Source organism: Mauremys reevesii, linkage group 4 (genome assembly GCF_016161935.1).
Source record: "Mauremys reevesii isolate NIE-2019 linkage group 4, ASM1616193v1, whole genome shotgun sequence".
Taxonomy (NCBI): domain Eukaryota; kingdom Metazoa; phylum Chordata; order Testudines; family Geoemydidae; genus Mauremys; species Mauremys reevesii.
The window spans coordinates 39,586,066-39,602,019 of record NC_052626.1 but is presented as its reverse complement, the minus strand read 5'-3'; the positions used below and the strand labels follow the sequence as shown (position 1 = coordinate 39,602,019).

At 44.6% G+C, this 15,954-nt stretch overlaps 1 protein-coding gene and 1 long non-coding RNA gene across 10 annotated transcripts in view; one reads left to right on the top strand and one right to left on the bottom strand.

Moving 5' to 3' along the window:
* The window catches only part of NRXN3 (neurexin 3), a 1,505,977-nt gene that overhangs the window by 445,793 nt on the left and 1,044,230 nt on the right, over positions 1 to 15,954 (top strand). The gene's annotated exons all lie outside the window — the stretch shown is intronic.
* LOC120404785 lies at positions 3,556 to 8,141 on the bottom strand. Its single transcript, XR_005598180.1, has 3 exons — positions 8,026 to 8,141; positions 6,847 to 6,964; positions 3,556 to 4,287 (listed from the first exon to the last, which is right to left on the bottom strand). It is a non-coding gene; the product is annotated as an uncharacterized LOC120404785 (long non-coding RNA).

The following is a 15,954-nucleotide window of genomic DNA, read 5'->3' as shown; positions in this document are numbered from 1 at the left end:
TTCTTATATGTTAAGTAGAGCTGTGCTGGTCAGCTTTGGGTTGGGGGAACTAGAAAGGGCCAGAGAGATGTAAGTTATTACTTTTGGGGAATTTCTGAAGTATTAAGGACCTTAAGGGTTTGAACACCCTTCTCTTCACCTTCTATAGTAGCTTTCAACACTCTTCACAGACAATTAGAAAATGGAGACCTTTATGCCTCTTTGCAGGCTCTGGGTATACATAGACTGGAATCAGGACTCTGCTGATGAGTCATGTTGCTGTGTGCACTTGACACTTACACTCGCTGTACTAGTGCTGGGAAAGTGTGCCATTGGGAATGTGTGCTAAGAATGTGGGGAAGTGGTAGCATGAAGGAGAAGAGCTGCATATACCTACTTATCTAAGGCAACAATGCTGGTGAGAGGCCTGAGGCGACAGAGAAGTCCACCAGATGCTGGGCATTGGGAAAGTATTAATGGCTGAATGAGGGGAACCTCAGAAATCCTTTCCACCAGATAGTGTGCCACGAAGTTGGAGTAGGAAGGCAGGATTCCTGTGCTGTGTTCCTGGCATGGGTGCCCTGGAGCAGGTCACTTCATCTCTCTGTGCTTCAGTTTCCCATCTATAAAATGGGGATAGGTTGTGAGGCTTAGTTCACTGCAGTTTATAAAGTGCTTCAAGATCTGTTGATGAAAGTTGCTAAAGGGTCAGCCCTCAGGTGTTCCTGAGAGTGGGGTGAGGGGTCAGATAAATACTGGAGACAGAGAAAGAAAGGAGTATTTGCTGATGGCCTGAAGAAAAAGAAGGATTTTGACGGGGAGGTCTGAGGCCAGAATCTGTACTTCTCTCACTCCATGCTTCGTTCTGCCCATCACAATGCCACATTTAATTCCATCACAAGCCCGCAAAGCCCCTGATTTCAAGGTGACCCGTACAGAAGATGACTTCAGAGCGAGGCTGCCCATGGCTGTTAAGACACTTTATGCAATTATCAAAGTTATATTGAGCAATTTTGTTATGCTTTGTGAGGAGACACATGTGGGCAGCCTTATGTAGTGCTGAGAGCAAGGGGCAGGGAGCCAGGACTCCTGGATTCCGGTCTTGATTCTGGGAGGTAGTGTGAACAAGGCAAATAGTCAGGAATCCTGACATCTCTTCTTGAGGCAGCATGGTCTAATGGTTAGACCAGAAGGACTGGGAATCAGAATTCCTGTGTTTTAAAGCCTGGCTGTGCCACCAGCTTGCTGTGTGATCTTCAGGGTAAAAGTGTCTTCTCTCTGTGCCTCAATTTCCCCATTTATATAATGGAGCTATTGATGCTTCCCCATCTTCTAGGGGGCCTTTGTGAGGCTCAGTTCATTACACTTTCTGAAGTACTCTTGGATCCTCCTAGGGAAGGTGCTAGAGATGAGGAGAGGATCATTATCATCCTTATGTTGGGGATGGAGGTGCGGGTGCGATTCAGTGGAAGCACGAAGGGCATAAAGGAGTGATAAAGGGAGGGTCACTAGAGCCTGTGAAACTCAAAGTCCTGACCAGATGCCAGCCAGCTGCCCCCCCCACCCCGAAAATAAATAGGATGTTAGAAAAGGCTGATTTCTCTGGTCCAGGTGGGGACATGACTGACTTGTGCTGCACCAGCCGCCCCTCCCCTTCGCATTCATTCCTCGACTGCCGCTTTCTGTCCTATGCTCCCTTCTTCCCTGGAGCGCACACACACACACGCCCTTTGCTTGCCAGCTAGGTTCATCTAGACACAACTGAGTGTCCATGGCAACAGAGAGACAGCTGAAAAATGGCAGCTAAATGCAGCTGCCCCTCATTTAATATCGACTCTGGCACTGACAGAACAGATAATGGGCAATAACACACCATTATACTGCGGGGAAATGAAATGCTTCAGCAGACGCCTGTCATGCTGCAGGGATTTATTTGGTACTGTATCAGCACAGATTTCTCTCTCTCCTTCTGTCTATCACTTTCTGTCTTTCCCTCCCTCTCTTTTCCTTCAGTCTTCTCCTCTCTTCCCCTTTTTGTCTGGGAGTCTCTATTTCTACTCTTCCCTTGCTCTCCCTATCTGTCCTTGTTTCTTCTCTCTGTTTCTACACACCCCTCTCCTCTGCCTCTTTCTGTCTTTTACCTTCCCTCTGCGCGCCTGCATGTGTGCGCACACACTCGTTATCTTTTATTGAACTGAGAAGTTACTGTCCCTATTACTGATATCTGAGGACTGGATATTTCCCTTTGTTTGTGTCACACTGAGGCCTTTCTGCATGATTGCTCTGAGCCATCTACTCTTTCAGGCTTCTCCCATTTTCTTTTGACCTGATACCTGCTCATTACTTCCCATTGTACCATCATGTCAGTGCCAGACCTCTAAGGATGCTCTGTACTTCTTGGGCCTCAAGCCAAGGCACTTTTGCAAATTAGCTTTTCCTTTGGGTAGGTGAACACAACACGAGGCGGTGGAAATCCAGAAGCCAATGTCTGCCCCATGGTGCATGTATCCAGTTGGCCTGCTTAGTCAGGAGACAAGCCTGGGTGCAGTATTCGGATCACCCAGAGGTTAGGGGGTTTGGATCTGTACTGTGGGGCAGGCTAATTTCTAATTGATTCTCCACACTGTCACTCTTGCTTTCAGACCTTAACTAGCCAAGCTTTGGTTCAAAACACCTGGAGGCTTGGCTGCTAGTCTTACCCCTGTCGATTGCCGTGGACTGAAATTTTTTCTGAACTTCCTGCTTTTGTCTGGGTCTCAAATATCACCAAACAAGTCACTCTGTCAGTAAATCCCCCTCTATCTCTGGCAGTATATTTACCTCTGTCCTAGCTGGAGTTGGGAAGTGAAGATCTGTGCAAAAATCATGGGTGTGTTGTAGGGAATGAGAAAGCAAGTTTGTTTGTTTTTTCCCTTCTGTTTCAAACCTCAGGAAAAATTCAGTTTGAGTTGGAAGGGTTGGGCTGTTTCTCTGGTTCCTGATCACTCTACCTCCTCCCCAGATTTCCCCAGGCATGCCAGCTGCCAAGCACTGGTCTGGTCATTTCAGGGCATATCCATCAGATCAATCTAAAACTCTGCTTAGTGCCCCTTTTGGAATCTTTCCTGGAGGTGCTGTGTCCCAGAACAGCTTCAGAAGAGAGAAGAATAAATGGGGCTTAATACTGACTATGGCTCTTGGAGTCCTTTTCATTACCCTATCCAGTAGCTTGCAGTGGGCATCCAGTTGGATTTGCCATGGATGCCTCCCGATTCTACTCCATTGAACTGCAGTCACTAGATGACTGAATTGTTTTAACTCTAAGACTTTGTCTTCACTAGAAGGGGTTTTCTGGTTTAGCTAGAATGGCAAATTCTCCTCGTGGAGATGCACCCTGTGCTTTTGCCAGCAGAGTTTGTACCAGCTCCCAGATGAAATAAGCTATACCAGCAAAAGGACATTTTTGCTGGCATAACTGCATCCGCACTAGAGTTTTTGCCAACAAACCTATGCTGGGTGTGATTTTTTTTCCCACACTCCTTTCTGACATAGCTATGCTGGCAAAACTTTTTAAGTATAAACCAGGCTTAACTCTGCACAGTTGTAGTCCCCTGTAAGTGGTATGTATATGGTGCCTTCCCTATAGATGGATCTTATAGATCTATGTACAGGGATCACTCCTTCTTGTAAAGCAGCAGTTTGGAGTCAGCAGCTCTACCCAACAGCATTTTTAGGAGAGACTTTAGAGAGGACAGAATGCTATACAACCCCATTCATCTTGGTTCTGACCTGTAACTCACTTGCTGTTCTAGTCCTGGGTTCCTTATACCTCAAACCTGACCTGTAAACAGCCTCTGCTCTTCAGAGCCTGAACCTTTTCTGAGCAGAAGCTGCAAAATCCTGGTGTGGGCAAATAACCACTGCTGGGATCTTGGCACTTTGATGGTGCCAGGAGAGAGGATTTCTAGATCTGTGGGAAATGTTTACAATGAAGCCTGAACTCAACCAGGGCTTGATGGCTCTCACGGTGCATCACAGGCTCAGAGCACGTTCGTCAGCAGGCTTGCTGGGGTTCACAAATGCTTTGGGCAAATCCAGGTCATGCTTTGAGCCAGTACAACCTGATTTACAGTTCAGCATCAAAACTGCATGCAACTCACAATGTCCTTTGATTTCATCACAAAACGGGGTGATCCTGGGTAATTCTGATTGCATTTCCAGTTGAGGTTTTGCATTCATTTGAATGGAAGGCTTTGGAAACAGTCCTTTATAATTTCCACAATCTGCCACAGCTGCCACCTCCTCCTCTGGTGCCTTTTTTAACTGACCCTTGTTGTGAGACAGAGACAAAAGGGTCAGTTATGCTCCCATGGAACCTAGTAAGATTTTTGCCTTTGGTTTCAATGAGAGTAAGTTGAGATACCCAAATCTGTGATAGCTCTTGCTCCATCCTTGCCTTATTTTAAGCTGGGAGATCTGAAAACCTACATCATGTTCAGACCCATCCTCCAAGAGTGAAAGGCTAGTGCACCAACCCCCTGCTTCTCTCCTACTCCCTCCCAGCCCCTCAGTCTCTGGGGGTTATTAAGTAAATAGGCACACAGGGGAGCTGCTGTGTCCCATCCATTCCCTCCCCCCCGCCCGGCAAACCTGCAGTCGCTAAGTGCTGTCATGAGAGAGGAAATGGCTTCTTTAAAAAAGAAAAGCCCTGATTTTTTTTTTAAGAATACCATCAGGAGCAGGCTATGATTAATACACATAATTGAAACAAATTGCAGCTAACTGCAGAAAACCATCTCCCAGCTGTTGACAGAAGGAAATTGCTGACAGCCTTTTCTCATTCAGTGGACAGAAAAGAGGAACCTTCCCCAACACACACACACAAATACACAACCACTGTATGCCCCAAACCATCCACATACCCCCCCTCCCACCCACATGTATCCATTGCCTGCCCAATCTCCACACATGCAAACAGACAGGTCTGCAACTGCCACACATGTATGTTCAAACCCACCTTTTGCACACATACATACACAGCCACAACCACAGTCACTGTTCTCTCTCTCTCTCTCTCACACACACCCACCCACCCACCCCGCTTCCTGCACACATCAGTACAGCAGTATTGCCAGTTTAATGAAATCTTCGCGAGGGGCAGTGCATTCCAAGACAGCCATTGCTCTAGATTTTCTTGCCCGGAAATGTGAATTTGTGTGTGTACAGATGGCACATCAGAGCCCCTTTTTGCTAAATCTGTGGCCACGATTGTGATTTGGGGGGACGGAGCTGCCTCCTTTTTGGCCTCTCAGCCCTCCTCACTTAACTCTTTTTCTGCCTTGAGTCCCTCCCATCTTTTCCAATTCACCATGAATAGGCTAAGGCCTGGTCTACACTGGGGGGGGTGGTGTCGAACTAAGGTACGCAACTTCAGCTACGCAAATAGCGTAGCTGAAGTCGAACTACCTTAGTTCAAACTACTTACCCGTCCTCACGGTGCGGGATCGACGTCCGCGGCTCCCCCGTCGACTCCACCACCGCCGTTCGCGGTGGTGGAGTTCCGGAGTCGATGGGAGTGCGTTCGGAGTTCGATATATCGCGTCTAGATGAGACGTGATATATTGAACTCCGAGAAGTCGATTGCTACCCGCCGACCCGGCGGGTAGTATGGACGTACCCTAAGTGAGAGTGGCGCGTTGGGACAGACATGGGCCTGGAACTGAGGAGAATCACCATTTGGATACCACAATGGATAATGGACGTACTGGAGAGCCCTTTCCGGGTCTCTAGGTTGTTTTGAAGGGAGCACCCAGTGGGCTGAGAGGGGAGTTCAGTGTTCAAAGTCTATTCAGTCCTCTGCTAAGGCTCTCAACAAGGGAGCCAGAGCGTTGATGGTTTTGTGATATGGACACCTGTCCCATATGCAATTGGGAACGGGCCCATCCAATGATCCTTTCCCACCATAGACCCACAATTGCTCCTGAGTAGACACCCCATTGCTCAGGGGGCCAAATGGAATGTCACTAAAACAGCAGGTGATGTTAGGCCGAAAGCTCTGGTGGAGTATTAATAAAAGACCCCCGCAAAAGAAGAGGATAAATTGGCCAGTCAGCAGAAGAAATGATAACCATGCTCTGTGGCATACAGAGGGGATGTGCCCTTCAGCTGTTTATTACCTGCCCACTAGCCACTGGACTGAGACAACGGACTTATTTCACATAGACTATCCATGGGCTGTTATAAATAAATATGTACCCCACTTTATGACCTACAGCTGCCTGAAGATATGTCAATTGCCATGGACTATCCTTTTTTTGAGGCATTCTTCATAGCTGTATCCAATGAAAATGCAGAAACAACACCCTCCCACCTCTTTTATCAAAAGGGTGGTGGTGTATGTACAGGTTAAAGTGTGAAGGGGCTTTAGGAACCAGGACTCCTTGGCGTTATTCCTGCCACTGCTACTGCCCGTCTGTATGACCACAGGCAAGACACATCACCCTGTTGTACCTCCATTTCTATATCTGTGAAATGGGGATAAACATTAATTACTTCACAGGGCTTCCAGAAAAGGGCAAAGAATTATCTGTTTTTTTATTATTTATTATTAAATAGGAAAATAAAGGTAGCAACTATTCCCAAAGTATCAGACTTGGAACAATAGCGATTGCTGTGCAGTGATACAAGATGGTAAAAAGTAAGAGTAGTTTTGCCCGTTGAAATAATGTTGTGAAGACTGTTTAAAATCAAATGCATTTTATAAGTGTTAGGAAAATAACCTTTTCAAACTGGTGCCTGATTTATTCTTCCCCTTCCCTATGTGTCTGCATTAGCTGTAAACATATCAATATGGAGCAGTTAGCAGACAGTCTTTTATCAGAGGTGTACCTGGATCCCAGTGGACGCTAAACTGCTCCGGAAAGCAGATACAGCAGCAGGAAAATAACTGATAAACTCAGATGTTCCAGGTTTTGAATTGTTTTCATCAGCTAGTGATTCATGGAAGCTGCAGCCAAGGGAATAAAAGAGGGCTGTGGGTGCTGGCATTTGAAGTTTAAAAGGGGCACATGTGACAGCAAACCATGTCTTTGTTTACGGCACTATCCAGGGAGATTGTGGAGAGCCCAGAACATCCCAGTAAGAACCCCAAGCATTGCAAAACATTAAAATAATGTCAGGTCTCTCAAACTCAGGCCACAGGCTGTTGAAATGTTGTGTGTCCCTGTGGCCGAGGCCCCTTGCGCTGTGTGAGCAAAGCAGGGTCAAGACTTGCTTCCTCTAAGCCTCTCAACTTTTCCAGACTACTGTACCCCTTTCAGCAGTCTGAGTTGTCTTGCATAAGTTTCACTCACTTAAAAACTACTTGCTTACAAAATCAGACATAAAAATACAAAAGTGTCACAGCACACTATTACTGAAAGATTGCTTACTTTCTCATTTTAGCATATAATTATAAAATAAATCTATTGGAATATAAACATTGTACTTATATTTCAGTGTATAGTACATAGAGCAGCGTAAACAAGTCATTGTCCATGTGAAATTTTAGCTTGTACTGACTTTGCAGGTGCTTTTTATGTAGCCTGTGGTAAAACTAGGCAAATATCTAGATGAGTCGATGTTCCCCTTGGAAGACCTCTGCATGCCGCCGGGGGTACATGTACCCCTGGTTGGGAACCACTGCTCTAAGGAACACCCAGGTGCTTCAGGAACTGATGTTAGCAATTTGGTAGGGTCAGCTGTTCCATCAGTCAGTAATGAGCCAGTGCTGCAGCACAGTGGTAGAGGTTAAAGGGATTGGAGTGGTGAACTCAGTAGTGAGCACTTTCCCTTCTGAGTCAGTACTAACCTCACTTCACCATGGCACTGGAGGATGCTGTGTTGCAGGAAGTGGTGTGGGTAACTCAGCAGGTAGCATTCTCACCTGACCTAATGCTCTAGAATAATGATGTGGGATGCTGTGCTGCATGGGGTGCTGTCTTTCTTGTGAGACACAAACCTGTGATCCTGCTTTCCTAATTAAAGATCTCATCATGTGTTATGAAAAATTCAATTTTTTATAATTACCTGTGGTCTCCTTAGACTCTTGCACTTTCAGTGGGATACAGGATTTTCCTTCACACCCTATCCTGAATGGTTCAGCAATGTTGCTAAATAGCTGTTAAACAGTTGTTACATTCTACTCCAGAAGGGGCTGCATTTCTGTTGTAGTGATTCCTGTATATATAGAGCTGTGAGTGCAGGTGCAATCTGCAGCCCTCCTGTCCCTGCAAGAGCTGTGAGTGCAGGTGCAGTCTGCAGCCCTCCTGCCCCTGCAGGAGCCATTCCACCTGAATGGGGGTTTGACCCCCAGGGCAAAGCAGGTGGCAGTCGTGAATCATTGCAATGCATGTGTGCTCTTGCCACACCCTAGTCAGCACTCCCCACTTTCTTGGCTGTGCTGACTGGCCCTGGTCACCCCTGGAGGAGTGGGAGTTGTGTTTGGCTTGTGCTGTTGGGCCACGTTAGTTGCCTTTTTGCCATCTGGGGGCCTGCAGCCTGGTTCTGCCAAGTAAAGTGAATTGAATGCATAAGCTGTAAAATGTTTTGAGATGATCTGGGGGCAATGGTGCTTTATCAATTAGTGATTTTTGTAAAATCTGGGATATAATTTTTTGATTCATCACAGTTTAGGGAAGGAAGGTCCTGGAGACCAGCAAGCTTGAGCTCTTAGTGAAACACTATTGCAGCATAAGCTCATCATTTGACCTACTTTAAAATTGTTCTAAACAGTCTTTTTAAACTCTTTCATTCCATCCGCTGAATATCAATGTGCTTTTAAATCTGCCACACTGTCATGGAAGAATTAAAAAAAGAAATCAGCTAATGTTTACATAGGGCCTACAGTGCTAGATTTTCTAACATGTGCACATGTCCTAACCCCTGAGAACTGTGCACATGCATGTGGGATTAGACACTACTGATATTTTCAAGGTAGGCTCAAATATACAACAGACGATTTTGCATGACTGTTTCTTGCTTTGCTTAGAATTGAAAGGGTGAGTATAACTTACCTGTTTGCCTGCTGATCATCACTGCAACTCCAGAGCAGTTTTGGGCACTGAAGTTCTATAAAGGGAGGTGGCTGGTGAGGGAGGCAACACAGCCTGTGCATTTTGCAACATCAACCTTGTGCTTTATGAAGCAGTGAAGTATAAAAGTATAAATAGCAGAAGGAACCGCTTTGCTCATCTACCTGCCAGGGGTAAGGTTGCTTAATAATGTAAGCAGTTGGGTAAAGATCCTTAAGCTTCCAGGAAGGACTGGCTCAAATCCTGTAGTTCAAAGCAGGGGCGGCTCTGGGCACCAGCGCACCAAGCGTGTGCCTGGGGCGGCAAGCCGCGGAGGGTGGCCTGTTGGTCGCCGTGAGGGCAGCAGTCAGGCTGCCTTCGGTGGCATGCTTACAGGAGGTCCGCTGGTCCCGCAGCTTTGGTGGCAATTTGGCGACGGGTACGCTGAAGGCGCGGGACCAAGGGACCTCACGCAGGCATGCCGCCAACAGCCGCCTGACTGCCGTGCTTGGGGCAGCAAAATACATAGAGCCGCCCCTGGTTCAAAGGCAGCTACTTTTGTCTGAGACCTTAAACTGCAATTGTGGTCAATAAAGTGACTGTGTAAAATTGACATAAATTTACCCAAGGGAGCTGCTCTGTATTTGTTTCAGAGTCAGATTTGTTGACTGTAGGGACAAAAATATATAATTTTTCGACCACTTACTCCTTTTAGTCCAGCAGAACCAGCACAGTTCTGGGAGCGGGAGCTGGATTCTATTCTGACTCATATATCATCAACAGGCTCTTTACTCAGTTGCAGTTACAGGGCTGAATTCTGTCTGCTACGCACCTGGGTCGCCCCACTGGATACTATGGGGTTAGTAAAGTGTAGGTGAGGGTACAATTTGATCTGCAGAATCTTTATTATTAGTGATGGTGCACAAGCCAAAAAGAAATCGAGCTTGTGTCTCTGATCCCAGGATGAGTTGGCAGGACTGGCAGTTAGAAAATGCCATTCTTTTACTTGAAAATTGAGCACATTTCATCTGGTAGCTACTGAGCAACAATTTACCTGGAGCCCTAGAAGGTTATTGTGGCAGTCACTTTTCAGAGAAGAATCACACTTTAAAAAAGGTGACATCCTTTGCACTCTTTGGGGACATTAAAGATTCCTAACACTTTCTAGGAGTAGAAGTTTACGGGCCTTCAGACAAAATTTTGTCTCCGTCCTTGACTGAGCAGCACACGTTTTGCTGCCAGTCTGCCCAGAAGTGGCTGAATTTTAGTGATGCTGTAGGGATATAGTTCCTAAAGTGCTTTAGAGTCAGTCCTTTAGCATAAAAGGTGTGTCTGGGATCTAAAATGTTTTTAAGATACTTGGGTTTGAATTAGAATAAGCATTGTTACAAGAAAACAGGATCCAAGATCCACTAGGGCAAATTCCTCTCTAGAAAAATAGTGGCATCTCCTTTCTAGACCTTGTTAGCCAAAAGGGCCCGATTCTCCCTGGAGCTTACCCAATTACGCCAAGGAAGCACGGAAACAGGTAGACGAGTACCATTAGCTTTATTGATCGATCAGCTGAGCGGGTGTTCTCGTCCCGGCTAATGCCCGAGAGAGACACACCTTACATGGCCGGATGGGCTTACCTTTATACCCCGAAACAAACAACTTAGCCTACGTTTGTCTACGTCATTTGGTTGACCTATAGACCCTGTACATGTCTCTATTAGGGGATAATTGGATATGCAGGATACATATATCATTTTGTGGGGGCTACAAGATACATCTGTTGAGGATACATTTGTCATTCTGAAGGGGACACAAGATACATCCGTTGACCCTTTGTACTAGATACTTTGGATGCATACATGTGAACACAGCTGCACACACTTGGGGAGCCAACATACACTTGGGGAGCCAAACAAAACTGATAAGCGAAATAGCTGACTTAGGTAGATACACGGCCTTCAGTCTAATGAGTTCTGTAAGCTTTCCAACACAGTTTGGACAAGCATAACATAACTTTGGTTTACTCAGGCCTAATACGGAAAGGCTTCATTAGCACTATGATTTTTCCAACAACTCCCCCCTTTGAGAATACTCACCAAACCTTTTGGCTGAGTTTTCTCACACTTTGAGGCCAAAAAGCAATGAAGCTCTGCAGAAATATTTACAACTGCTCTTTTAAGCTTAGTCACCCCCAACCCAGGAATGAATGCATGGACAAAAGAGTGGAACCTTGTTCATTTAACAACTAAGGGATCGGGGCACTGACTATAACTCAGGTAGACATACTCAATGGTTTAATTTCCCAGAAGCCTCGGTGAATAATTTAGTCCCATATGCATCCTCCCCATGGACCCGGCAGGATTCGGTATGGGAGCCCACATCCACCCTAACCGGTCCATATGCTTGGAAGGAGCACTGTAAATGTACACACTTTCATCCAGAAAGTGTCCAAATATGTTTCCATGACCACAGATCAGATGGTACTTCAGATGTGTCTGTAAGGGCAGTGGGCCAAGTCTGGTGCTCAAGATTACTCCAAATGGCCATCAGCTGGTCATTCAGGAAATCCTGGATTTCTAAACATACTAGATCCCACTGCAATGCCTTCCCAGTCTTAGTGATATTTAACACCATTTCTGTCAGTAACTTCTGGGTCATAGAACTAAGGGTGGAAATGACATGTAACTCACCAGCTCCAGCCTGTACTTAAGATAGCTGAGCTTAAAAAATAAGGCTAGTGGCCCTTTCTAGTCGGCCCAATTTCTTATTATGTTCTTGGCTTTGAAAAATAATTCAGATGACTGCAACACCATTGGCCCCAGCCCACAGGGATCTGGTCAATTCCCCTTTCTCCAGAGGAAATAACCCAGGCTCTTTGTTGTGCTAATCTAATGGCAGCCCCTTGTGAGCAATCTGGGTATGTAAAAGTGATCTGAAAACTGGATAAAGGCAATGTCATTTAAAATCCAATTAGGGAGGGCAATACATACTAAAGGATTTATCCAAAACACAGGGCGCAGCCTGTAGAATAAACCCCAAAATTCAATTAATACCACATTTCCAAACAGGATCCCACAAGTTTCTTCCTGCCAGTGTAGAATTTTTGTTTCTTTACCAGGGTCAGTTCTCAATGTCCTTTTTAGTCAGGAATTCCTGGACTTTGGCAATGTCAGTGGAGTGAGTGTTTTTTTTCTTCTTTCCCCAAACAGTTGTAGTTCAGCATTCTACAGGGGAGGGATTAGGAATACACCAGCCTGTAATGGTTTTTGATTCTTCTAGAAAAGTTCAAAGGCACAGTAGGTCTGTCAGCGGACAAGGGAGAGGTTAGCTAGCACGTCACCTTGTCCTTTTTCCCTGCTGTCCAGAAGCACAGTTGAACTAGAAGAAAGAATAGGCTAATCATATAGGAGAGTTCTCCTGATGTGGACGGGTCTTTTTGCAGTGAGAATCATGGGTCCAAGCAATCAGTTTTTGGCATTTCACAGCGGTGTTGGTAATCAGCAGGACTCAATAAGGGCCTTTCCAGCGTGGAGCCAAAGCAGTCTTTTGTTGGTGGACCTGTACATTGATCCGGTCTCCAGGTTCCATGGAGTGGCAGGGCTGCTAGGGTCTTCGGGTAGTGCGTCTTTACCTGTGTAAAAAGGAAACCTAACACATTGCATTAGTGTCTTTGCAGATTTTACAGCTGGTTGGGCATATTCAAGCCCCCCTTTTCTGGTTGTTAAAACTTGGCTAACTGTGAACAGTGTCCTTGAACGAAGTCAGTGTATCTTTTTTTTTTTTTTTTTTTTTTTGGACTGAGCTTGCTAATTAAAGTTTTTCTCAGTTAACTCGTTCTTTTTCCTTTTCCCCTTTTTGGCTTCTTTTTTAACCTACAAAGGAAACTTTTACTTTTTACTTATACACCTTTTGACTTTGACTTTTTACTTATACACCTTTTGTTAACAATGAACACATACACATTGGTGTTATACAGTACATTAGTCTTATTATTTAATGTATGCCACATATACCCTTCTACTAACATAACCTTATTACAGAGCTTTGGAACAACAAGCCAGGACAAGCACACCCACTTTGATGAGTTTATTTAATACAACCTCTAGTTCAATAGCTTCCCACCATCCCCAGCCCTCTGGCTAGAAGTTTGAGGTAGCCAGAAGGATGCCATGCACAATATGGGGAGTGGGTTAACTTTTCATGTCCTCGCTTCCAAAGACTGTTAGTATGCAAATTTTAACAACAATTTTCAATTAAAAGATTTGGCCAATGTAGTTTCTTTCTCTTACTTAAGAAAATATATTAGACTTTAATAGATCACATTTTTCTGATGTATCCAAACACTTTGTATTTTAAGTTGAACAAAACAAATATCTGCATTTCAATTCAAGCCTTCTGCTTTATTTCAAACCAGACCATCCCATGAAAATATTAATCACAACAATTTTTTTTTTTTTGGCCACGAGACAAAACACCACAACACAGAACACAGAACTTAATTTTTACTCTGCCAGTAAATCACGATACGTTGAATGCTGTTCAGCTGGCATTAGTTTTCTTTGATTATCTGAAAGACCAAAACAGAGGTCTACCCCTTCTGGGCAGTCAATTATTGCTTAAAATATACAAATACCCTTGTTGATTTTAGGCAAAACAGGGGAATTACCCCATATTTTCTTGTATATGTTTTATAGGCAGCCCAGGTTTCAGTGGCTTTTACCTTATCAGTTAGATAATTTGCATTAATACAGATGCTTTCTGGCTTGCTTTTTACTTTTAATTCCTGCTTTTAAACACTGAAAGAAAACATCACCACTTATAGTGCCTTAGAGCCTAATAAATTTTCATTTACATAGCACTGTATACATTCTTCAGCTAATTCAACAAAATTGTTCATAGCCAAATGATTGCAATCTAATAATTTCTTTGCCTGAATTTATTTACAAACATTTTAAAAAAAAAACACCAAGAACTTTTCTCTTTAGCATTTTTACAAAGTTCAACTACTATTCCCTCCAGCAACTACAGAGTTAACTTTTCACTCTCCTTCAAATCACTTGCTCTTTCCTTATATCACTTGCTTTGTCTTTCAACAGCCACTTACCAATTCAAATCACCATTCCAAATATCCTTCTGAGTATTTGAAATCCCCATGCTTATACTCACTTACTTCTTCCTTCCACGAGACCCTCAAAAGTTTCCAACCTGTTCTCCAAGCTCTCTGTCTGTTGCCGCCTGGGCCTGATCCTTTTTTTTTTTTTTTCCGCTGAACCGTTTCTTTCATGGGCTTCTGCCCCCACCCTTCTGGTCTTTTCCCAAAACATTTTATTCACAAGACGACCCGAGTCCTCCCTTGTGAGGCTTGCCACCTGGGCAAAACGCATGGCCCACTGGCGTTAACTATTTAATTGCCTCTTGTAGCAAACACACTGCTGTTACAGCATATGCTGAGCACGAATGGTTACATTTTAACAAGTCCCTGAAGGACTGGTACTTGCTTAGCCAGGGCTTCCTTTTCTCCAACTACTCTATTGCCCAGTCCTGCTACGACTGGGGGTAGATCCTTTCACCTGCCACCCTTCCTGGTCAACCAGGGTGGAGAGAGGAATGCTAAACCCTTCTCCAGTTCTCAGACTTACTGCAGCTGAGAATGGGCACACCTTTAATTATGCAATCCTCAACATATAACACCAACAATACCAAACAGAACAAACATAAAATAACAAGGGTAAAACAAATAGATGGTGTAAATTCTGTAGGGCTCCCCCATTCTCTATTGCTCACCAAACTGTGACAAATTTCTGTTACCAATTTATGCCTCATGTCAGGTGATCAGGCTGACACTGCAGGACGTTGCAGGAGGATACAGAAAATACACCATATAACCAAATTTTAAAGCTTCATTACAAATAATAAAACAACAATGGAGAGCGTTGGGAACGCTTCCACATCACTCATAAAAAATATGAATGCCCCATACTTACACATATCCAGACTGGCCACGTCTGTATATAACATTCAAAAAAAGGGGAATAGGTGGACGGGAGATTATCCTGTATACAGCTTGTTCAGAATTTCCAACATGCTTCCGCTCTTGGGAAGGCTGTTCTTTTACACCCTGGAATCTCCTGCGGTGTCTCTTTCAGAGATTCTAGTCCAGGCCAGCTACCTCTGGCTTCTCCAGTGTCACCAAGCCACACCAGCACCGGCATCCATCACAAAGTCAGACTGTTGGATCTCACCAAACAGTTAAGCTTTGCAAATGTAATCTCAGTTCTGTAACTTGTACTGCCTTTGGTTTGCTTGACCTTGAGCATAAAACAACTTTCTCTTTTTATCTCTGGGCGAAGCTGAGTTTTAAATTAACCCGTTTCTAGACAAATTGCTCACATTGTGTCAGAGGCTTTTCTTTGGTGATTAAAAGCTCCTCTGAGATATATGATCTTATCTAGATTAAAGGTACCTTTTAATGGGCATTGTTTAGATGGATCTTCACGCGTATAAAGATTCCAATTCTCTAAATACCTGCAGGTTTTAGAACCATAATGTACGTACATATAATATGCTGGGGTACCCTTAGGGGGTGAGGTGGAATGTTTAGACTGTCCCTTACCCACACGGAAAAGAAGGGGGGGGAAGAGAAGATGGGTTCACACGCTCCTAGACCCGATTACAGTTTTGGCTTCCAGCATACCAATAGAACAAGAAACAAAAGTACCCCTACCAAAAAGAAAAGCCAGCCCTGGGGCTGCTCTAAGTCCCAGTAATTGTTCAGCACGGCCCACGGACTCGTGGAGTTAATGGAATTATTCATTAGCCGTGTCTGAACCTAGGTACCTTAACCAGAAAGCTTTTACCCACACACACCTTCCTATTTGTGGGTTTCTTTACCATTAGGGGCCCAATGTCCCAACCCTCACTCTTCGGGGGCGTTAATCCTCAAACCCAGGAG